Raw genomic sequence first — 24,166 nt, forward strand, 5'->3', positions numbered from 1 at the left:
TTTATTTATTAAAGATTTATTTATTAGAGAGAGCACAGGGAGGGACAGGGCAAGAGGGACAGGGAAAGGGAGAGAATCCCAAGCAAACTCCCAAATGAGTGTGTAGCCCAACATGGGGCTCGATCTCAGGTCCCTGAGATCATGATCTGAGCTGAAACCAAGAGTCAGCAGCTCAACTGACTGAGCCACCCATGCACTCCTGCCTTTATTTTTAATCACCACAGCAACTTTATGATTTGAGGACTCTTCTCAGTGTCATTTTATAGATGAAGGGATGAGGAGTAGAGAGTTAAGTAGCATGTCCAAGATCCACAGAAAGTATGAAGAGGAGCCTAGGTTCAGTGCCAAGCTGTTTGGCTCTACTATCAATACTCATGATGGTGATGTTATCCTGGTCGTCAAACAATTGAGACATCAATATTGAATTAGTTTTACATTGGTACAATTTACATTTAAGTGTGAAACAAAATGCAGGAGATACTGACTCACAGTTGGCAAAGTGTTGAGATTTTCAGCTGAGTTTCAGTGTGTGTGTGTTTTAAAAGAACATTATGGAATAAAACATTATTAGAGTTTGGGACGGCATGACATTTTAATTGAAGTAACATGACTACCTTTAAGTAAATGGTTTTTATTATTAGAAGGAGAAGGTTGATGTGAAAAAAATAGAGTTGTTCATGTTTAGCTATTGGGTATGGAACTGTAAATAGTCAACATTGAGAAAATGTTAACTAGTGAAAGGGTTTGGTTAGAAAAGCAGAATCGGTATGAGTGATACAGAATAAAGGATTTGTTGCAGGGATTAGGTCTTCTAAAATGATGTGACCTAATGGAAATATCTATGCAAGAACTTTGTGTGTTTGTGTGTGTAAGGACTCTTGAGTCTGGTGTTGGTCCTGGTGTTGTCAGAGGTCAGCCAGGCTAGCTTTTGGGAAGGAGAATAGGATATGAAGTAAGTCAGAGCAAGGACATACTGGAAACTAGCCTTTCTCTTATCACCTGCATCCCTGGTGAAATGATATGGGTGTCCTTCAAGAGCAGCTGGCATAGAGCTATACACATACTCGGTCCAACTTAGAGAAAAGCAGAAGGAAGAAATCCAGTGGCAGCTGGAGATGCTGCAGTCCTGGCTTCTGTCTTCTACCTATAAGGCAGGTCAACAATGAGGTGAATGAGCTGCTGTGTTGCCTGGTAAGAGAGTTGGTATCTTTAAATAAATATTTTTGGTATTCTTAGTAAACTAAATTTGAAACTAAAAGGTATAGTTCACAAGTCAGATATATCTACGATAACAAGAGAAGTCATGGTTATAGTGAGATTTACAAGTAATCACCAAGGCTACTTTGTTCTCAGCATCGTAACTTTTTTTCTTAAATTTTATTTATTTATTTCAGAGAGAGAGATAGAACAAGTGAGCAAGTGGGGGAAGGGACAAAGGGAGTCTGATGCAGGGCTTGATCCGATGAGCCAGGAGATCACAACCTGACTCAAAACCAAGAGTCTGCTGCTTGAAACTAAGTTGAGTGCTCAACTGACTGAGCCATCCAGGTGCCCCAGTATTGTTGTAACTTTTAATGACAATTTGAAAAAAAGAAAAATGAGAGTTACTACATTTCACTTCTCTATCTCAGGCATTTAATTATTACCAAAGAAATATTTGAAAGATTAAGAGAAACATTGTGGTAAAACATATATTTGATTTTTATAGTTCTGAACAAATAATTGAGTTAAACTTGATTCCTGAACTAAAAATGAAATATTGGAGCATTGTTCTCCAGATACACTGAAGAATGGTCATCAGACTTTAATTTTACCATAAATTTTGATGAACTTTGAAGAATTTTTTGATACGTAGAATGCATTGCTGTTATTCACAATAACTTGTTTGTGTAAATTAGGATTTTCAATCATGACTTCATGAAAAACAGCAAAAAAATAGACTGTACTGAATCAGATCAGCATGTATTCCTGTTTATGTATGTTCCACCTTTGATTGAACTAAAAAACAGGAAAGCAAAGCCATGATATTCAGTAAAATCATTCTAAATGTTTTTATATTGAATATTATTTCCTATGTTCTGTTTAAATATTAAGACAATTATATTAGATGTTAACTTTGCCATATTTTTATTTTATCACCTATAGTTGGGTGTATGGGAGGGGTTTTTTTGTGAGCTTTTATTTAATATGTTTGTGTGTATGTGGGTATTCATGTATATGTCTTTAAAAGCAAATTGTGTTTCTTTTACCAGAGGGCAAGAAATAAATCAGCAAAAGGCACATAAAGTATTATTAAAAAAATCTATGGGTGGAGAAAGAATGAGGGAAGAGAAAAGAGTCATAAAAATGTATGATGAGCTTGTTGTGGCTAAATTAAGATTTGTACAGGGATGAATACAGTAGTGGAACTGTGAAGAAGGAGCAATGTCCGTGACTGAGGTCAGAAGTTGTATCATGAGGATGTCCCATAAGTCTTCCAGTGCTTCAAGTCAGCTTTACTCCATGTCTGGAACATAGCCAGGTCTCCTGTGGCGTTGGCCACGTTCTGTCTGTTAAACAGAAGGCTTTTTCTGTGGGAAGTGGGAAGAGACTTACCATTCTGGCTATGCTATTTTTTTTTTTAAGACTGATAAAATGAACAGAAAGGAGGAACATAGTATTTTCAGTGTGCTCTGCCCTACAGGGTGTAAGGAGGTCAAGAAGACCCAGAAGATCACTATAACACATTTCTTTGCAGCAATAGTTGCTTCTTACCCCCAAGAGCTTATTTACCTAATGTAAGTGGAAAGGGTATTGGCTCTGGAGTCAGGATTAGGAATGGAGTTCTTGTTCCATCTCTATCCATGTGATCTCTAACTCTTTCAGTCATGGATTAGTAAAGGTTAAGGCTAAGGCAATTTTAAGAGATCTAGAGATGGAGATTAAAGTGAGAGATAAGAGAAGGAGAGAGACACCGAGAGAGAGAGAGAGAGAGACACCTAAAGTTCAGGACTCAAATAACATAGCATATGTTTCTGTCATGTAACAATCCAGGCATGTGATATAGATAGGGAGGCAGCTCTGCTCCAGAAGATCCTCCAGGGCCAACCTCTTTCTATTTCATTGCTCCATCATCCTCTAGGGTACTGTCTTCCTCCAGAGATTGAATCCTGCACCACAACATTTACTTTGCAGCCTACAGAAGTAGAAAGGGAATAAGTGGAAGGAAATGGACTTTAATGAGGTTGTTCAGTTCAATATCATTCCCACCTGGTAGATAGAACTTACTTAACAGTTTGACAGTTTCAAAAAAAGTGACAGCATTTTGAAAGGATGGAATGTGGTGAAGTCTGATCTTCAAATAGTATAGGGATGTGTGTTTGTGTGTTTGTGTGTGTGTATGAGTGTATTTTGTAACTATGACTAATCATTGGAAGTGACAAAGGGAAATAAGAGGGATGCCTAACTCACTTCTAGCTCCTGAGATGTGGGATTCTGAGAGAAAAAAAAAAAAAAACTGTTCTTCTAGGACTTAAAAAGAAACTATTGTTAGAGAATAGCCAAGTTTCTCTTATGTCAAAGAAGTAAAATAAAATCAAGAAAAAGACTGAAGATATAGGATGTATATATTGAAAGTTCGTATTGTCAGATGGCCTTTTTAAAAAATTAGACTAATTTACTCACTTATCAGAAGAGTTAAGGGTCTGTTTCCTCACACTTTCATTCACCATGGGTATTTTTATCATTTTGTTCCAATTTGATAGATGAAACATCCTAAACATAAAATTAATGAAATTAATTTCTCTTTTAAATGGCTGTAGACATTCTACTTTTTAAATATGCAATTCAAATGATCATTTTTGTAATATTAGTTTAAACAAAGTAAAATTATTGAATTTGCTTATCATTCTCCCCATTGTGGTTTTAAAGTTAAGGTGTCTATCACTTTATTTTTATACTTTTATTAAATTATAAACTCCTTAATGAGAGCATGTGTCTTATTAAGCCATATGAGTTACTTTATTGAAATCTTTAATAAAGAATATTATTCAGCCCGAAGATCCAACATTTATGTTAAATGAAAAAATAAGCGAATATCTGAGGTTTAACTTGGACAAAAGTTGTTGGAGACAAACAGATACTTAGTGATATGCACTGGATAGTTTGCTCTGTTGAACTGGAATTTTTTTTAAGATTTATCACATTAATCTCTGCTCTACTGTTTCCAGAGACATCACACTAAAAAACACTAAAGAAATCCTAATTATGTCTTTATAGTTACAATATACAATTGATACACATTATTTGATTTTATAGCCTTTTTTTACTGAAATAAGATCAATTTTTGTTTTATTGAGGCCACTGTTACTTTATATGGCAATACTATTCATTTTTGACAAAGCTCTTTATTTAAACCTGAAACTTGATACACAAAAGATCCAGATCCTCCTCCCCCTGCCACCACACCCACCCACTGTATTTTTCAGGTTAGTGATTTGAGAATCAGCCTAGAGAGTAAATCAAGACTGGAATTCTTTATTATGGTGTTGTCTCTTGGTTTTGCCTTGATATGTCATTTAAGTTTCAATATGTATTCTTGAGGTTGAGTAAAATAGGAAATGTAGTATGAGAAAGATAAAAAATACACCTCTTCAAAAGGCCACAATAAATTGTCTTTATTGATACTTCAACTAGATGCTGTGGTATAACTTAAGCAGCCTGTGGTTTCAGAAACATGTTTCTGCTTCTTGACATAGCATTGTTCTTTCTTTGGTACTCATAGGAATGTTTTCAAGTACTAAAAGGATTTGAAAATCATTCAGTTTCTCCCAATTATTTCTCTTCACATCATGTGCTATGAAAAAAGTTGTATATATTTACAAATAAAATGTATCCACATGTGCCAATACCCTTCACCATCAACTTTGTCACTAATTCATTTGTTTAACAAATAATGACTGACATGTACTATGTGCGAGATAATATGGAAATGCTAATATGTAAATATTGGCTTGTGCAGCATACTGGCATCCAGTTGAGGAGATAGTACAACATAGTGCTGTAAGTGTTATGAAGGAGATGAGTTTGGAATGCTATGGAACACTTGGGTAAATCATCCGGTATCTATAGGATGAGTGGCTTTAAAAGAGCATTGTGGAAGGGAACACAAATTTGAGTCTTGAAATTACAAGGAGAAGTTGATCAGGAGAATGGGATGGAGCTGGGGATGATGGGTTTTGGAAGGAAAAGAAAGCATTCGAGCAAAGAACTAGATGTGGGAAGAAAGCAGGTTGCTTTTACAAAAGGAATTTGGCAAGGTTAGATCATGGGTTGAAGGCTGGAAGTGAGGAAAGATGATTTGTAAGAGATAGAACTAAATCATGAAAGGTCTTACTTGTTATACTGAGGAGTGTGGCACTGTAAGTAAAAAAAATAGGGGAGTGACATGAACAATTTACATTTTATTAAGATGGCTTTGTAATAGAAGAATTTATAAAGACGAAGATCAATACTTTTAATTATTTGAACATAAAAGGGCTGCAGGTCCAAAATAAAAAAGACTAAAATTAAGAAGCAAGCTAAACTGGGGCAGCCATTTTTAATAAATGTGACAAAGGTTAATCGGTTTAGTATTTAAAGAGTTCATTCAAATTGGGGACAACAGCACTAGGAAGTTCCTCATAGATAACAGAGAGTGACATTAATAGATAATTAGGAAATAAAATAGGCTAACAAACTTATTAGCATGCAAATGAAAACAACAGGGAAGGTCTCATTTTTTGCTTGTCAAATTAGGAAAATTTTCAAGAAAGAATTATAGTAAGACTATGCAATTCTGACAAAGCTATGGAATAAAGAATTTTCATGCATTGCTGAGGGGGAATATAATCTTTATGGATATAATTGTATATTGAGCTTGTAAATCACTAACATTCAGTGACCTAGGGATCCTCAGCTTGACATTTTAGCTAAGGAAATAATCTGAACTATAGAAAGAAATTGTCTTCTTTGCTTTTTTTTTTTTTTTGATGGAATACTTAATTTGAAATACTGGTACATATAAGCACAAAATGAATGTTATTATTGTTATTGGCACAAATACTGGACATAAAACACATTCAAAAGTCACTTCCTGTAGCAGCAATTTCTTATACTGTGGTAAAGAGAATAACAAAGGTTTAAATTTAATTTGCCACATTATATTAAAACAGGTGTCAGGGAAGAATTTGACAATCATGATAAAAAATAGCCATTGGGAGCAATTTTTGTATCTAGAAATATGCTTTTACATGATAAGTAATCCATTAATGAAGAGTGACAAAACTGAGTAGAAACCTAAAAAAACCCCAAAAAACAAGTCTCACTTTTAAGAAGAGAACGAAGAATGGTATGTAGACTCTCAAATAAGTATGTACTGTTATCTGAAATTATCTCAAAATGGAAGAATTAAGGTAAGACTTGAGGCAATTTTTCTTATGGTCAGGAGGTTGTAACCTAGCTGGAAGCAGGGGAGTAGAAAGCGAAATTATAACTGAGTGGTGGAAAATGGCTTAAATCGTACTTTTGGAAACTGCAGGTAGTCCAAGATTTGGGATAAGTCATTTTTTTTTTTTTCTATTTGAAATTACTTTCTCAGGCTTAGAATTGCATAATGAACCAGACTAACTCAAATCACCCAGCAAATAGAGATTGACATTTGGTAAAATATACACAGTTGCAAGTTTCAATGTTCCAGACTAATTTTTCTTTTGAAATGCATTTGTCCTAAAGAACTGTGATGTGCACAGCATGTTATATTCAATAAAGTGGAAGAGAGAAATTGACCTATTAGATTGGCTCCCGCCTATGCACTTACTAGGAAAGAACACACCTGCCTCATTTGTTAGAACATGATTGCTGCCACCATGGAGTTATTTTGAACTCGAGATGCACCCAGGGTAGAGTGCATCTCTAGGGGGGGGATTTGGGGGGTAGAAATTGTTTGTCTTCTGAGTCCCTTCCATCCCTGCCCTTGTTCTCTTCCTCTCCTTCTCTCTCTCTCTCTCTCCTTCCTTCCTTTACTCCTTTCTTTCCTTCAACATTTCAACTTAGATTCCTGGATTCGCTGACCTGACTCAGAGTTAGTTTTTGCTTAGGAAGAGCCTAAGGACATTTATGGACACCCCTTAGGATGTATGAAATATATCTTGATGCCATGATATCATTATTCTTGTGAAGTGAGCCTAAGCTTTACTGTGAAATGCACCTGGTTGATTCCCAATTCTACTGCTTAGTAGCTATAAGTCACTGAATTTTACTGAGCCTCGGATTTCTTGCTTATACATTGGATTCCATAGGACCCAGTTTGCAAGGTTGTGGTAAAGCCTTTGGCATATGGTAATTGTTTGATCTAGGATGCCAAATATTATTATACCCTCTGCCAAGCAAACGTATCTTGAATTTCATGTGAGAGGATTTGATGCACAGATTGTCACCATGCTATATGGCTCAGATAACAGTCACAGAAACTCAGGCCTAAGGTATAAACATAATTTCTGAAATTTATACCTCTAGATATATAACATTCTTTTATCTCCCATTAAAGGAAGCATATCAAAATACAAGAAAATTATAGTTGTGGTGTGGTGTTCTAGAAATAATCTTGAGTATGAACCAATTATTTTTTAAAGGATAAATAACGTTTGCACATTGTTATTAAAATTATTTAAGACAACCACTTAAGATCTAAGACAACTTAAGACTTGTTGAAGGAAACATAATGATTGAGAAGTGCATGGCTTGAGGGTGTCTTCAGATCCCTGCAGGCTGCATTATTCCAGAAAATTTTATATTGAGTGCTTTTGATAGAAAAGGAAAACAGCCAAACTTTTGAAATGTAGATGTTTTGAGGAATAACTTACGGCAGGAATGAAGCTTTTATAGGTTAAAGAAAATGTGTAATAAGATGATGGGATGGTAAGACTAGAGAACTGGAAGTTAGTTTAGGATGCTGTTATTTCAGGTTTTTTACAAGAGATGGAAAAAGAGATAAGAGGGAGCAGAAGACTGACTCATATTGAGTATGTTTAAAATTTTTAGAAGTCTGTGAACGCCTGGGTGGCTCAGTGGTGAGCATCTGCCTTCGGCTCAGGGCATGATCCCTACGTCCTGGGATTGAGTCCCACATCAGGCTCCTCACAGAGAGCCTGCATTAAAAAAAAAAAAAAAACTGATTAAAATTAGGGACACCTGGGTGGCTCAGTGGTTGAGCTTCTGCCTTCAGCTCAGGTCGTGATCCCGGGGTCCTAGGATTGAATCCTGTGTTAGGCTTTCCGGAGGGAACTGCTTCTCCCTCTACTTGAGTCTCTGCCTTTCTCTCAATGTCTCATGAATAAATAAATAAAATCTAAAAAAAAAATTTTAGAAGTCTGTAAAATAGAGATTTCCAAAACTTCCTTATAATTTTATTCACCTTGGTCACTAGATTTTTTTCATCTAGTGTAAAAAGAAATAAAAAACCAGAGTTACTTTTATTACAAATTAGTCTCATCTTTATAGATAGGTAACAGATAACTATTGTTCATAGCCTGCTTCTTGCTGCTCTAATGAACTAAAAGATTGTGTCTAGGACAAGTCCCTAGCTCTCCTTTGTCTTATTTCTTATCTGCTGCTTGAAGGGACAAATCAGTTGATGCTCTATGTTTCTATGAATATAAATGTTCAGAAGGGAGTCCTGCAGCTGCACGACCAAATCGCAAACAAGAGATCACAATTTCCTACAGAGGCGGAGGGTCAATGTGCTGGAGTGAAGGAGCCATGCACTAGCTTCATCAGCAGCTCACATGGGGCAAGCCATTTAAACCCTCAGTAATTAGACCTTTGTCTAGTTCACAGGATGTCCATCGGAGTTGAAAGAGATGAAGCATGTGAAAACACTTTTCAAATCCATAAAGCTAGGTAATTCTAATCCAATATCATTAGGTAAAGTAAAGCAGTGCAACAATGACAAATCCCAAGAGTTCAATCAAATAAACAGAGATGGCCACAACAGTTTTTGGAACTGTCATCTCATTTTAACTTGAAATGAACAATAGACACTTCCTTGTAAATAAGCGGTGTATCAATATTTATTATTATTCCCTTATATAACTAGGAGGTTACCCCAAGCACTTAATATGGAAAGCAGAAAATAATTCTGCTAGTGAGAGTTTTTCCAATTAGAATATTAAGTTATGATACAAGTAAAGAGGGATCCCTGGGTGGCGCAGCGGTTTGGCGCCTGCCTTTGGCCCAGGGCGCGATCCTGGAGACCCGGGATCGAATCCCACATCGGGCTCCCGGTGCATGGAGCCTGCTTCTCCCTCTGCCTATGTCTCTGCCTCTCTCTCTCTCTCTGTGACTATCATAAATAAATAAATAAAAATTGAAAAAAAATGATACAAGTAAAAATTTCAAAGTTATTCATTTTTTTGTTACAATTAGGACTATTATAGAACTCTTATATTATAGAACTCTATAGTAAAATATTTTACTGACTCATTTCTGCAAAGTTGGTGATGAGATTTGTTCCCTCCCTCCCTCTCTCCCTTCCTCTTTCCTCCTTTCCTCCTCCCTTCCTGTCTTCTCCTCCTTCTCTCTTTCTCTCCCCCCTCCCCATTTCTTAAACTTAGATATCACAAAAACACCTTTCATTGTTTGTTTTCTTTCCCCCCTATAGTCTCTCCAAGCAGACAGTCTTTTCTAAGGTCATGACTGTGACTGTCAGTGATGTGCAGGCAGTTTCCAATTCTGTATGCCCAGTCCTGACCTCTTCTCCAAGCTCCAGTTTCATATTTCCAGTTACCTGTTGGTTTTATCTAATGATGTCAAGTAATAAATGCCCAGCAGATCTATTATTTCCTCTCAGACCTGCTGTTCCTTCTCTGGGTCTTGTTTCTGTTCGTGATTGCTTAACCTCCCTACCAGTAGGCTCCAAACCTTGGTGGCATCTTTGAATCCTTACTCTCTTGTCCTTCTCACCTGAGCAGACTCTCTAAGTTTTAGAGTATATTTGCTCCTCTCCACTTCCAGAATCATTCTATAGTTCTACTTTTCCTCTTACCTCTATTATTGAGATATTTCTTAACTGATTTTTCTGTCTCTCTACTCTTCTCGAATTCATCTTGTACATGACTGCCAGATAAACCCTGGAATCTCAGAAGTAGAAACAGACCTTAAAGTGATGTGGTCCAATCAACTGGGTGCACGTTAGTTATTTCTAATTCCCAAGCCAAATCTACACTTAGATAACTCTCCTTAGCATTTTTTTCTCTCTTTCCTCCACTCCTGCACCTCCTTCTCCTGGTCCCCCTTTTCCTCTTCTTCCTCCACTTTCTCCATTTGAGCTGAGATCCTTCTCCCACTTTTGTCTTTAGTCTGTCCCTGTGGCCATACGAAAAGTGTAATCCCTCTACCACAGGTCAGAATTTCAGGATTTGTGGGTAGTTATTCCCGTGTCAAAGTATAAAAGCTCTTCATTGGGTTAGGGTTTAGAAGCTGTCAGGAGTGCTGTTATTTTTAATCATACTTGTTGGAAACTTCTGGAGAGAGAATATAGTGACATGTGACAGCCATCTCTGAGCCCAAAGCTGTCGTAGCTGTTTACATTTTTTTTTTAAAGTATTTTTTTGGGGAAAAAAAGGTAGAACTTTGAGGATAGGAATTTCAGAAACATGTATTAGTAACTCATTTATGTTTGAAGGGATTAAAAAGTATAATTTGAGACATATTATTTATCTCCTACATGAATCCTGTTTCATTATATTTTGTAACTAATGAAAACATGTTTCACAGTTCTTAAAAATTACAAGCTTAGATTTTAGCTACACACTAGGATAATTTAATCACAAGAGAATATATCTTTATACTGAATGGCAAATACAGCAGAAAATTTTGTCAATTTAATCCAGAGAACAGATCATATCCAAATTTAATTTCACTTTAGACTAACTGATTAGTTAGGAAATATGACCTTCCTATGATTCCTTAGGTCATAAATATTTTGGATTTTATCTTTTCATGACCAGAGGGGAAAGAGTTACAATATAGAAACTGAATAAACAAAAAAACTTTTATGTTCCAGTGATTTGCTTTTCAGTTTCCCTCCACTCAATAGTAAGTGTTGTTAAGGGGAGAGTTAAGTTTCTAACTTTATATATATTTTTCTAGGTGGAACATTTTTCATTCCTTCAACCATTATGTTATATAGTTTCAAGATCCTTTATTGACCTGGTTATTTTACTGGGAAAAAGACTCATTTTGTTTGTAACCCTTTTAGCAGATGCTCCTGGTACCCCACCATATCCCGTAGGCATGTGTGGTTCTCACCCGTAACCAGGTATCCTATGGAAAGGACCTGTGGTTCTTGGCTGAGGGCTTTCTCTGTCTGATGCATCTTGAGTCTTTTTTAGTACCGTTCCTTGTACTCAAATCTTAGTCTGATGGTTTGCTTCTGGGGAAACCTAACTTAAATTACCTTTCTTTTATTTATTTATTTTTTTATTTATTTATGATAGTCATGGAGAAAGAGAGAGAGAGAGAGAGAGAGAGGCAGAGACATAGGCAGAGGGAGAAGCAGGCTCCATGCACCGGGAGCCCGACGTGGGATTCGATCCCGGGTCTCCAGGATCACGCCCTGGGCCAAAGGCAGGTGCCAAACCACTGTGCCACCCAGGGATCCCTTAAATTACCTTTCTTAAAATATCCTACTGTGTACTTTGAACTCAAACATGAAAGTTTTCCTTTACTTGAATCTTAAGAGACAGGGAATATTAAGATGTCAAAGGTTTTTTGGTAAGCCATGTTAAGACTTTTTAAAAACTTGATTATAAACACAAAGGGAGGGGCCCCTGGGTGGCTTAGTCAGTTAAATGTCTGACTCCTGGTTTCAGCTCAGGTCCTGATCTCAGGGTTGTGAGATAGAGCCCCCGTGTTGGGCTCCCTCAGTTGGGAGTCTCCTTGAGAATTTCTGTCGCCCTCTCCTTCTGCCCCTTCCTCCACTCCTCCACTCTAAATCAAATCAAATAAAATAAAATCAAATAAAAACAAGGGGAAATCATTAAAGGAGTTTTCAGCAATGGAGTGGTAATAAGATCATATATGCTTTGTGGAGGATGGATTTGAGAAAGGCAAGACCTGGGGTATCCACTTAAGAGTGCATCCCTGTCATCCAGGCAAGAAATGTGGCTGGCTGTGTTGACAGAAGCATATAATAGTTACAAAAAGAAGGGTGTGGTTCTGAGAGACATTTATTGAGTAGAATTGGCATTAAATAGGTGTAAACAGGAGGGACTAACTAATTAGATGTCAGTGCTGTTTTTCTTCTTAAGGAAGAAGAAAGTTTGGGGAATGGAGAGAAAAGCGTTTTGTTTTTGGCATGTTATGTTTGAGATACATGTGTAAGCTTGAAGAAGCATATGCTGTTTTAAAGGGGATGTAAATAAGATGTGTTTGTGAAGCTGATATATAACTTTACTTTTATTTATTTGTTCAAAAACATCTCCCATTTTCTCTCTATAGCATCTGCCATCTGCATCATTTTTACATTAGCCATGTTTGACATTTTCCTGCTACTGAAAATTATGTCATGATGTAACCCTTTGGACTAATTGCCATTTGCATATTAGTTTATACCTCTTAGGTCCCAGGAAACTAGATAGAGAATCAACAAATGTGAATCTTGTATCTGTGAGACATTTGAAATAGATAAAATAATTAGAATGTGCGTGAGTGCAAAAGGTTGTTTGGTGTATATACAGAATATTTTAAAAAATGGCTCTAGGATTGAAGAACGAAAACTTGTTTTATAATATTTGAAAACTCTCCTTGGCCCTCTGCAAAGCACCATTGTGGCAAGTACAAATTGATATTAATTACTTTATGATATAATTTGATTTTCCTCCTCTCGATATGTGTTCATTTATATGGCTAGCAGTGTTTAATGGAAAAAGGAGTTAAAGCACCCTGCCCTCATGAAACTTACATGAGGGAGAGGAGATAGACAAAAGGAAATGAGACAATAAATGGCTAAATTATTTACTATAATAGGTGCTGATAATGCTCTGAAAAAAATGAAGGAATAGATCAGGGTAAGGGGAATGGGGAAGCAGGTGGGATTGAGGGAGAGCAGTTAGTATTGTTGAGATCGGTCTGCTGAGAAAATGAGATCTGACCAAATATTGGTGGAAGGTTAGGAAGTTAACCAAGAGTATATTTAGAAGAAAAGCATTCCAGGCAGGGGGGTCAGCTAGAATAAAATCCCTAAGATGGGAGCAGACCTGGGAAAATCAAGAAATAGCATGAAGATCAAAGGGCTGGAACAGTGAGCAAGAGAAGGATGTCAGGTGAAGGGTCTTAGAAGTATTGTATTGGGAGAACTTTAGCTTTTACTGTGAGTGAGATGGAAAGAAGTAAAGGCTAAGAGCAGAGCAAAGATATTTTCTGTCTTATATTTTTAAAGGATCACTCAGGCTTCTACCAAGAATAGACAATAAGTGGTTTAGTATGGAAGCAGAGATCACTTAGGAAGCTTTTACGCCTGTCCAGCTGAGAGGTGATGGGGGCCTGAATCAACATAGTAGTAATGGAAGACATGAGAGGTGGCTAGACTCTCCATGTACTTTGCATGTAGAACCAAAAGGATTTGCTGATGGCTTGCATCTGAAATTTGGGAAACAAGAGTCAGAGGTGGCTTGAAGGCTCTTGGCCTGAGCGAGTAGTAGGATGGAATTGTTTTTCATCAGACTGTGAATGCTATAGAATAGTAGGTTTGGGGTGGGCTGAAGAATCAAGAGTTTGATTTGTGATATGTTAAGTTTGAGGTATTTGTTAGATTACCAAGTGGTTAAAAAATAAAATAATGCCGAGTTTCTGAATATAACTTGTTCAGACTCCAGTTTTTTTCCTTTATCATTTATTCATTTTTTTTACACCAAATAAATGGCACCATATTTATAGCAGGAGGCTCTAGGCAATATCATCGTAAGCCTGAATTGTGTGAGTAGGTCAAGGAGACTACATATGCTGAAAGATAATTTACAAAAGAGGAACTGAAGGACCTTATGGAAAATAATTCTTATTAAGGGAAGAGGCAAAGCAAACAAAGTTGGCCTAATACCAGAGCTTTAGCTGTCAAGCCAGAGGGACAGTACTAGCCACAGAATGGTATCCATCTCTCAGATTTCTTCCAAGTCCAATTTCTTCCTTCCTGACTTTCTTCTGTGGTCAACTTAATTTTGGATATTATGGGAGAGAGGGTTGTGAGTAAGAAGTGAAGGAATTACTTTTACTAAAATCTCTAAGATATTAGGGTGGAAGAGATTATTGCATTACTTTATTTCAAGATTGTGAAAGATGAGAAGAGGGATCAATTTCTATGAGAAAAGGGATCAATTTCTCCCATTTGTAAGGAACACTGAGCAGCTTTGGTACCTTGATATTCACTGCATTAGTAGCATAAGCAAAGGTCATGATATGGAAGTGCCAGGAGTGTCAGTGTAGAGGACCTGAGAATTGTGGTATGTTGGTACCCATTGGAAGTGGCAGCAGAGTCTAACAAAGATGGTGGTGCCAAGTCACAAGGTGAATGTTTTGGACTACATGTTGTGCCCCCCTCAAATTCATGTGTTGAAATCCTCCCTCCCCACCCCCCACAGTGTGATGATTTTAGGAAGTTGGGCCTTTGGGCTGTAATTAGGTGTTGAGAGTGGAGCCCTCATGAATAGGATTAGTGTTTTTATAAGAAGAAATGTAAGAAATAGGATCTCTCTTTCCACCAGGCAAGGGCACAATGAGAAAATGGCCATCTATAAAATTGGAAGACAGCCTTCACCAGGAACCTGAGCATGCTGGCACCCTGAACTCAAACTTCAGCCTCCAGAACTGTGAGAAATAAATGTTTTTGTTTGTTTGTTTGTTTAAGCCATTCATTTCATTTTACAGTGTTTTGTGATAGTGGTCCAAACAGCTAAGACAGTATATATGAAGATTTTTATGAAATTCCCACTGGGACCTATAGCAGTACTTAGGGTGTGTGTGTGTGTGTGTGTGTGTGTGTGTGTGTGTGTATACTACACTGACTACTGGATTCAAAATATTAGATGGGTTTGAGAACCAGAAATTACAGAGAAGTATAAAGGTGTTTTTGGTTTTATTTTGTTTTGTTTGACTTCAATCTGGAGTGGACTCAGAGAGTGGTTCCAAATGCATCACTTTTTGCAAAAAAAAAAAAAAAATACTGTGTTTTTGGTCACTGTGGTTATTTGGCATAGGATACTACTGAAACATTTCTTCATATACCTGTTGGGAAAGATTGATTAGGAAAGAAATATTTATTGGGTCTACTCTGTGCAAAACACTATTATAAATGCTTTACACAAGCTATTTCATGGTACATGCTACCATTGATCCAATGAAGCCTAGATAGGGAAGGAAGGGCTTGATATATAAAGATGATGAAGAAGATGATGATGACAATGAGTTGACAGCAACTATTTACAGAGTAGCTAATATCTTAGGCATATATAAAGTTTGTTTTACATACATCATACTGCTTAATATTTGTAGCAATGCTATTTGATTGACATCATTACACTTATTTTACAAATGAGGAAACTGAGAATCAGGTCTTTTGAGAAGTTGGCCCAAGGTTACATAGCTAAGCTGCAGAGTGGCTGTCCAAATCTAGACCTCTGCCTTTGAAGTTTACATTCTAAATACTTGTGAAGACAGCTGTTGCTTCAGTAATGCTACACAAATCACCCCAGAATTCAGAGGATTTCAATTTAAAATATCTATCTATTTTTCTTACTTGTGGATCTGTGGGTCTGCAGGAACAGATCTGCTTCCGGCTGGGTCAGCCTGGTTTGACTCCAGATTTGGGTTGAGAGTGGGTGTGCTTACATATCTCATATTGGGTGTGCTAAGGAGGTATTTTTATCATGGCTATCAGAGGTGCCCAGGCAGACCACATACACTTTTTTAATGCCTCTGCTCATGTCATATCCACAAACATTTCAAAGAAAGTCACATGGCCAACCCCAGTATCAGTGGGAATGAGAAAGCATCCCCTCAGTGGGAAGAACTGAGACTACATGCTCAAGGAATAGATTAATGATTTTATAAAGGAAGGAGCGAAGAATTGAGTACAGTAATCCACTTTACCACAATACTACATCACACTACTTTCCTGTTGAAAGGAAATTTATTTCCCTCCCAACTCGAAAGTCATTCTGACTATATTCGATATCAATGGTGGTTTGGAAAGCTGTCTTTCTAAATGAAGAGCCGCATCACACAAAATATTAGATCTTAATACATGCCTGAGAAACTACTGATGACACTGAATTTTCTAGTTAACTGAGAAGTGCAAAGGCACGTTTTCTTTTTCTTTTTTTTTTTAAAGGCACATTTTCTACTTCTATTACTTATATGCATTTCTCTTTGAATAAGATAAAATTAAGTTTAAATGCTACCATCTGTGTCGAAGTTGGGTCTCTTTATAGTTCCTAGACTTACTCCTCACCCACTTTCCATAATTGCTAATTTCTTGCCCATGTGGATGTTTCTATAATAATGAACATTACCTCTTAAGCTTCTCCATATGATAAGAAAGCACCTTGTTGGTTCATTAAAATCAGAGAAACAAATTATTTTGCCTCATACATACCAAAATACCTTTTTCGTGGAGTGTTTTGTTTTGTTTCAGATAGTTATAATGGCCTTATGCAGATGATGCTTTAGTTTGTGGAGATTCTGCAGTTAGTTCTACTTTTATGTTATTTAAATTCCAAATTCTGTGATTTTGAAATCTTATAGGAAGTAAATGCTAATAACTCTGAATTGTTGCTTGTTTGTACCCTGCCAGGTGGAAGTGTATTTATCAACATTCATGTTAACTCTGGGCATACCTTCCTGAATAAATCTTCCAGATGAGTCCCTAAATGTTTGTAAAAATCCTCAAAGTTAATCTAAAAGCACTTTAAGGGAGAGTTGTAGCAGAGATTTTGGTTCTTTATTTGTATCTTTGGCTTTGTAAGGGGTCCTTTTCAAGGTGCACCACAGTGGAGCTGGAAGTAGTTCTAATAGAAGGTAGCTTCTTGCAGAGAGGAAGCTTAGTTTAGACATTTCACTTCTTTAACATTTCTTTCCAACCTTCTATCAAAAGCATCCATCGGGGGGCTATGAAAGCACATGGGGAATATGCTGTGAAAAACTGTTCACCTTTGATAGCCAAGAGCAAAAGTCAGTCAAAGGTGACCTTTTTTCCTTTTATGTAGCTCAGCTGAGGAACTTGCTTTTTGAACTTTGGCAACTTAGCTTCTTCAACCACACAGTCCTCTCAACAGCTAGTATATGACAGCCCAGCATGTGAGTTAATTGCTTCTCATTGTAAAAACTTGCAAAGTTCACTTTGCAAAAACACTCCACGGTTCGTGGTGGGAAACATGCTTCCAAAAATTGACAGCAGTTCTAGGGACCAGGAAATGGGTTTTCTGTTCATTTTGTTTGAACCCGTGAACAGCCTGTTTTCACTGCTCTGAGGGCTGGGGACTGAGCTAAGGGCTCTGTGGAACAGCCTTATGAAGTGGGTAGTATTCTTAGACCCATTTTATAGGCAAGGAATCTGAGGCTTAGAAAAATGACGACTTGCTCAAGGTCACACAGCTGTTAAATGGAGGAATCAGGGTCGGACTCTAAAATATATTCAAAACCACCTCAACTATCTAGCTCCTAGCATTGTACCTTTGCAGTGGGAATGCCTCATATATGGGCAAATGTCCACCAGAAGTGATTAGGTATCTTCATTTCAAAACTTTTATATGGAATTGTGTGTGTTTGTGTATATGTGTGTGTGTTTCTGTACTAGAACTAATTTGAGGAAAAATGTGAGGCTTTCCTTATTCTCCAAATGTTCAAGGATAAAGGTCTAGAAAAAGTGGAGTCACAGGTTGAAAGAAATAGCTTAAAGAAGCAAAGAACTTCTTACCCTGATTCCACCTTCCTGGAAGTGTGACCCTTGGAAAATCATCTTATGTATCTGAAACTTACTTTTCCCATCTGTAAAGTGGAGTACTTATATCTCTTCTTTATGAGTCAGTGAAACAATACATACTATAATATATGCCTAATGATAGTAGGACTCTACTGCTGTTAGGTGATTTCCATTTTCTGTAATAGGACATGATCTGTACATTTGTGTAGGCTTATGTATGTGTATATGTATGTAGGGGAAAGGGGCACTATTTATTGCATTGTTTGGAGTAGTGTGTCGATTTGACTTTTATAAGTATTTTTTAACAAATGATCCTGGTGGAGTTGAGCGGCAGTTAGACATATTAAGAATAAGAAAAACAGTGGAGTAAAGCAGTTACACCAGTGTTTGCCAAAGTTTTTCTTGGACCATGATTATATCAGATATACACTGATGCTTATGAGGTTCTAATATTATTATCTTGTAGGAAACCTCTTATTTTCAAATTTAATTTATTGAAAGGCATCATTACAAATTGTTAATTTTTTCTCCTAAAACGACCCTTTTCTATGCAATTTTATATTAGAAAGAGCAATGATACTAAATGAAACTTATATAACTCTTTCCATGTATTTGACACTGTGAAACAATGTGACTTTTTTTTGATATTTCTAAAAGAAAGAAAAACCCAACTCTAACAAATTAGCATACTACACATTAGCCAAATCCATATAGTTATATAGAGCCAGACTAAAATTCTGAAAACTGTGGGATAGCGTTTTTAATTTGTTTGGGCATACATTATATTGGCATTCTCTGTAAAAACAAAAACAAAAACAAAAACAAAAAAAACAAAACTAAAAAACTTCCTTTCTCATTCAGAATCATAGCTTTGTGAATGAAGGACTCAGACCTTTTCTTTCCAGAGTATTGTTTGATTCCTAGAAAGTAGAATAATTTGTTGAGCCATAGAATATACTATAGATGGTTTCGGACTGAGATGTGTTAACAACACACTTTTGATACCCAGAGTATTCATTGAGCAGTCATGAATGACTAAAAGAATTGAAAGATTCTAAGATGTCTGCTATTATAGGTGCTGAGAATTGAGCAGAGGATGAATTAGATATAATCCCTCTTTTATGGAGTTTATAGTTTAGCCAGGTCAACTTTCACAGAGTTTCTCCTACATTTAACTGACATTACATCCCTCTGAATAAAGGTAGCACAGCAGCCTTTGATACAAATTATCTGTATTATATTTTTAACTTCATCTTAATAGTACTGAGGTCTGACTTCCTGTTAAAGTGATAGGAATTAGCATCTAGCCATGATTTTGGTTAATCTGCAGTTTCTGTGTATGCCAAAAACACCCTTTTCTTAAAATTCCCAGGGTTGATTCATGTGCTGGACAGGTCATTTAATTTGGCATATTTCACTGACCTTGACAAAATAGGCCTTCAAATAGTAGTAAAAATCCTCAGCACTGGGCAACTCTTCAGTGATTCAGGATTTAGTTACTTATTCAGTTTTTGGCAAGAGTTTCTAACATGTCAGCAGAACATATTTTCCATTCTGTGTTTTTGATCTTCTAAAATCAGATCGCCCATACCTGTGTTTTTGATCCTGTGATTTCTTCTTTCACATTTATAGCTGTTCCCTGGCCAGGTTTGGCTATCTGTCTGTTGCAGCTGATTCATGGGCACTCTGGCTGGCCTCAGAAAGTACAGAGTGAAATTTCATAGAGCACTTTGGCATGTCTTTCTCCACCATTTCTCATAGACTCTGAGCATAAATAATTTGTTAGAACAGAATGTGCAGAAATATAAAGAGGGGTGGCTGATGAGGTAGTGAGTCAGGAGACATTATGAGGTGTAGGCATCTGACAGAGATTTAGGATGCCAGGGAGTTTGGAGTTGATCTGATAACAGACAGGAAGTCCTTGGTATGGGAATAGTGTAATGAAAACTGCATCTTATAAGAAGACCTTGATCTGATGTCTTGGATAAGCTAACATGGGGAAAAAATAGGAAACAATAACAAGTTATAATAGTATGGTCAGGTGATAATGAGGTTTTAATGGTTGTTTTAAGATTTTTTTCTTAAGTAGAATATAACTGAAGAAAAAAGTAATATTTTTCCTCAATATTTTAATAGTTGGAAAGCAGGCAGATTTAGATAATCTTGAGAAAATTTAAGTAAAGAGTTTAAGATTCTTCTAATTTTCATCTTCCATTGTCCATCGTAGATTTCTTTACCAAATGCCTCTGTCTCAATTAAGCAGTCTCTACCCTTAACTGAATGCTATAGAAGTAATTTTAGGTTTCTGTAATTTTTACTTGAAAGAACAGTTGTAGATACCTATATTAATATCTATCATTCTACCTATCATCTTTATATAGCTATAAAATTGTTCAACATAACATATAATCAATCTTTACCAGCAAAAATACAAATTATAAAATTATGAAATATGAACTTTATCCACTTATGTATTCTTCATCACCATCCATTTGCTCATTCATTTAGCAGATATCTACGTTCTTAGGAACTTATAATTAACATTTACCAAGAATTTCAGAATGACTTTGAAAGGCAGATCAATGTGGATTTTGGCCTTGTATTAGTGAGTTCCCTAGAGACCACTACTTCAAAATTCATACTGGTAATTCCAAATAAGATAGTTGCAGCCATAAATATCACCTAGGTTATACCTGGGAATTGAAACAGATTAAAAATTGACTGAAAAAGAAAGTTAGGGTTTGTTATCTCACGTGATGGTATATTTCTATATTTTTTGCTACATTCAGACATACTATGTTCATTAAAGAGTAAAATCCAGTAAAATCCAGTCTACGACTATATTTCATGTCAACTTTTTATATCTGAGCTAATGTACTAGTTAATATGCTCAAATGTGGCTGGTTTGAATTGAGGTATGATATGTATAAAATACACACTAGGTTTTGAAAATTAGTACAAAAACAGTATAAAATATTTCTTACTAATTTTTGTACTGATTACATCTTGGGATAATATTTTTGAAATACCTAGTTAAAGAAAATATATGATTAAAATCACTTCATCTGTTTATTTGGCTATTAGAAAATCTTAAATTAAATGTATTTTTACAGGACAGCATGAGTCTAAACATTTTTGCAAACAGTTGCAGGGATGAGTAGGCCTATGAAAATTCTATTTGCCAGATTTCCTTTTCCTTTGTCTACAGTAGAATGCCATGTTTGTTGGAGTCCACATCCATCCTCCCACAATCCTACTCTAGCAGTCCCCCATATCATTAGGTAAAAGAACAGAAGCATCTGCTTGAAGTAAGTACAAATGTGTACTTCTGTGAACATCAAACAAGTAAACATAGGAAGGAGAGGCAGTTATTCTTACTGTTTAGAAAGACTCGCTGATTCATTTTTAATTGACTTATGCTTGCTCTGTCTTGCCAGATCCATTTCATTTCAATACATTTGAGGTCTGTGGCTATTCTTGAGGACAACTCAGTCTGCTAAGGGCTATCACATTTCACTAAAGTCAGTAAATCTTGGGTAAGGTATGTTGGTCTACATAACCTTCATAATAAAAATCTTAGGCCATAGAGCTCTAGAGAGGAGAATCTTCTTGTTTTAAAATTTCAGTTGCTTTTATTTTTTAAAATTTTTATTTATTTATTCATAGAGACAGAGAGAGAGAGAGAGAGAGAGAGGCAGAGACACAGGCAGAGGGAGAAGCAGGCACCATGCAGAGAGCCTGACATGGGACTCAATCCTGGGTCTCCAGGATCAGGCTCTGGGCTGCAGGCGGTGCTAAACCGCTGCACCACTGGGGCTGCCCTTAATCATCTTCAACATCTGCTGGTCATTTGTAAACTTTAAGAATACTGGCTAACAGGTATATATGGTTTCAATATATGCCAGAAGCAATTTTTATCACTTTATATATATATATCCCCTCATTTAATTATCTGCCAGACACTATGATGCAGGTGTTATTATTATCCCTATTTTATAAATGAGGAAATGGAGACAATGGAAGTTAATGATGACCAAGTGGAAGAGCATCAAGCCCAGGCAGCCTCTTCCAGAGTCTATATGCTAATCTGTGCTATCCTGCTTTTTCCTAATTAGTAAATTACCTACTTTTTTTTAAAAAAGATCTTATTCATTTATTTGAGAGAGAGAGAGAAAGAGAGAGAGCAGAAGCAGGGGGGAGGGGAAAAGAGAGAGGGAGAAGCTGACTCCCCACGAGCAGGGAACCCGATGCAGGGCTCGATCCTAGGACCCTGAGACCATGACTTGAGCCCAAGGCAGACACCTAACGGACTGAGGGACTGAGGGGCCCCAGGTTACCTACTCTTTGTAGGTTTTTTCTTCAAAAATATTTCCATTTATTGCCAGTTTCCATTTCCCATGAAAAATAATAGGACCAATCAGAAGAACAGTGTAGGAGATTAAATGAATTTAAGTAGTTAAGTTTTGAAAGAGAAGCAAATATTAAATTATTTTTGTTTTGTTTCATCTGCATCTATACTTTGTGAGTTATATATATTCTTATTGATTTCAGTTTAAATTCAGATTTACCTAGTCTTCACTTAAAGTAATGGTAAAACTATTGAGGAATTCTTGGGCATTGCCAGTGGCTGGTATTTGCATCTTTCTCTGGGTCTCTGATCTTTCAGATCAAAAGACAGAACAGAACTTAGTACTGGAAAGACAGATTCATTAGGCCCAGTCTCTGCCAAGCCCAAACACACCAGTGACAGTGATGTGCCAAGAGTCTCATCTAAACTGCTAAGATGTCTCAGAGTTGAAAAGACCAAAAGGGAAGGAAAATGGCAGGATATTCTGAGTATGCACAGGAGATGGAGGCTTCTCAGGGAGAATCAGGTTGAATTTCCAGGTCTTCTTAAAGATATGTGTATCATATTTGGAGTAATCTCTCACATAGTACTCATTCGATTAACTTATTGTCTTGCTTACTTTGAGCCAGTTCTTCTATTCTAATTACTTTGACATAGTTGACACTCAAAATGTGCATTAGATTAGCTGTATCTTTGAGTAGAGATTTGCCTTTACTTTCATAAAATGTAGCTCAAAGTTTATTGGAGGTTTTGAGTAGCCTAAGAATTTTTTTTGCACAGAAAATGGTCCTTAGGGCAGCCCTGGTGGCTCAGTGGTTTAGCACCGCCTTCGGCCCAGGGTGTGATCCTGGAGACCCAGGATGGAGCGTCAGGTTCTCTGCATGGAGCCTGCTTCTCCCTCTGCCTGTGTCTCTGTCTCTCTCTCTCTCTCTCTCTGTCATGAATAAATAAATAAAATCTTTAAAAAAAAATAAAATGGTCCTTAATTTTTCTGATCTAATTCTGGAAATAATTTGCTGTGTATTTTCTCCCATTGTTCTGACAATATATACAAAAGTGGTGCAGAATTTAACAGATGAAGGGATTTAATGTATGGTCTATCTCCTTAATGTTTCTGTGCTTTGAAATGTCTTAACATTACATTTGCTTCTGATTCTGAAGTGTGATGTGTATGAAATATTAATTAAATGAAACAGCCCTCTCATTTGACTTTCTTTCTCTTGTATGTGTTTGAAGAATGTAAAGGCAAGAGAGCTTAAAATATATACTATTCTGAGATTTGGTTGTTATATTGGTAATGAAAATCAGCCTGTGGGCTTCCATATTTATCAGAGAATGGAAGGTCTAATTGCCAAGTTAATTTCCCTGATGATTTGAATGATGTTTCAGGTTTTATAACGTTTTTACTGATTTGCCCCTATTCCTGGAGTTCAAATTGTTCTCTCAGGTTATCTTTTCTATTCAGTGTAGTCCCCACTAAATACATTTGGGAGTCTGTACTTTACCAGGGAGCTTTAATCTCTCCATACTATGCACCTTCAAAACATGATTAGAGAACAAACTTTGTTCACAGAAAACGGAAAGCTTTCAGGCTGTAAAATGGATATGCTATATCATCATTCCACTGAATTCTGAGACTTCAAATCTCTGCTCAAACAGGCAAGCACATACCAAAATATAGAATTGAAATTACTGCATTTTTTTCTTGTTTCCCTCCCTCCTGAATACATTCACATCACTTCTTTGTTTCAAATCTTAAACTATTTGCCCACTGCACCTTGAAATAATCTAATCCTTTACAGTGACCTGCAAGGCACTGTATAATCTGG

At 36.6% G+C, this 24,166-nt stretch overlaps 2 long non-coding RNA genes across 2 annotated transcripts in view; one reads left to right on the forward strand and one right to left on the reverse strand.

Moving 5' to 3' along the window:
- Positions 1-1,505: 1,505 nt before the first annotated feature.
- Positions 1,506-19,738, reverse strand: LOC111093109. The gene is made up of 3 exons (XR_005381157.1): positions 19,581-19,738; positions 3,664-3,753; positions 1,506-3,175 (listed from the first exon to the last, which is right to left on the reverse strand). It is a non-coding gene; the product is annotated as an uncharacterized LOC111093109 (long non-coding RNA).
- LOC119866726 overlaps positions 14,773-24,166 on the forward strand; it is an 88,849-nt gene continuing 79,455 nt past the window's right edge. Inside the window, exon 1 of the long non-coding RNA XR_005381158.1 lies at positions 14,773-14,879. This is a non-coding gene — a long non-coding RNA (uncharacterized LOC119866726). The remainder of the gene's footprint in view (positions 14,880-24,166) is intronic.

The sequence above is a fragment of the Canis lupus genome, chromosome 29, assembly GCF_011100685.1.
Source record: "Canis lupus familiaris isolate Mischka breed German Shepherd chromosome 29, alternate assembly UU_Cfam_GSD_1.0, whole genome shotgun sequence".
Lineage (NCBI taxonomy): Eukaryota > Metazoa > Chordata > Mammalia > Carnivora > Canidae > Canis > Canis lupus.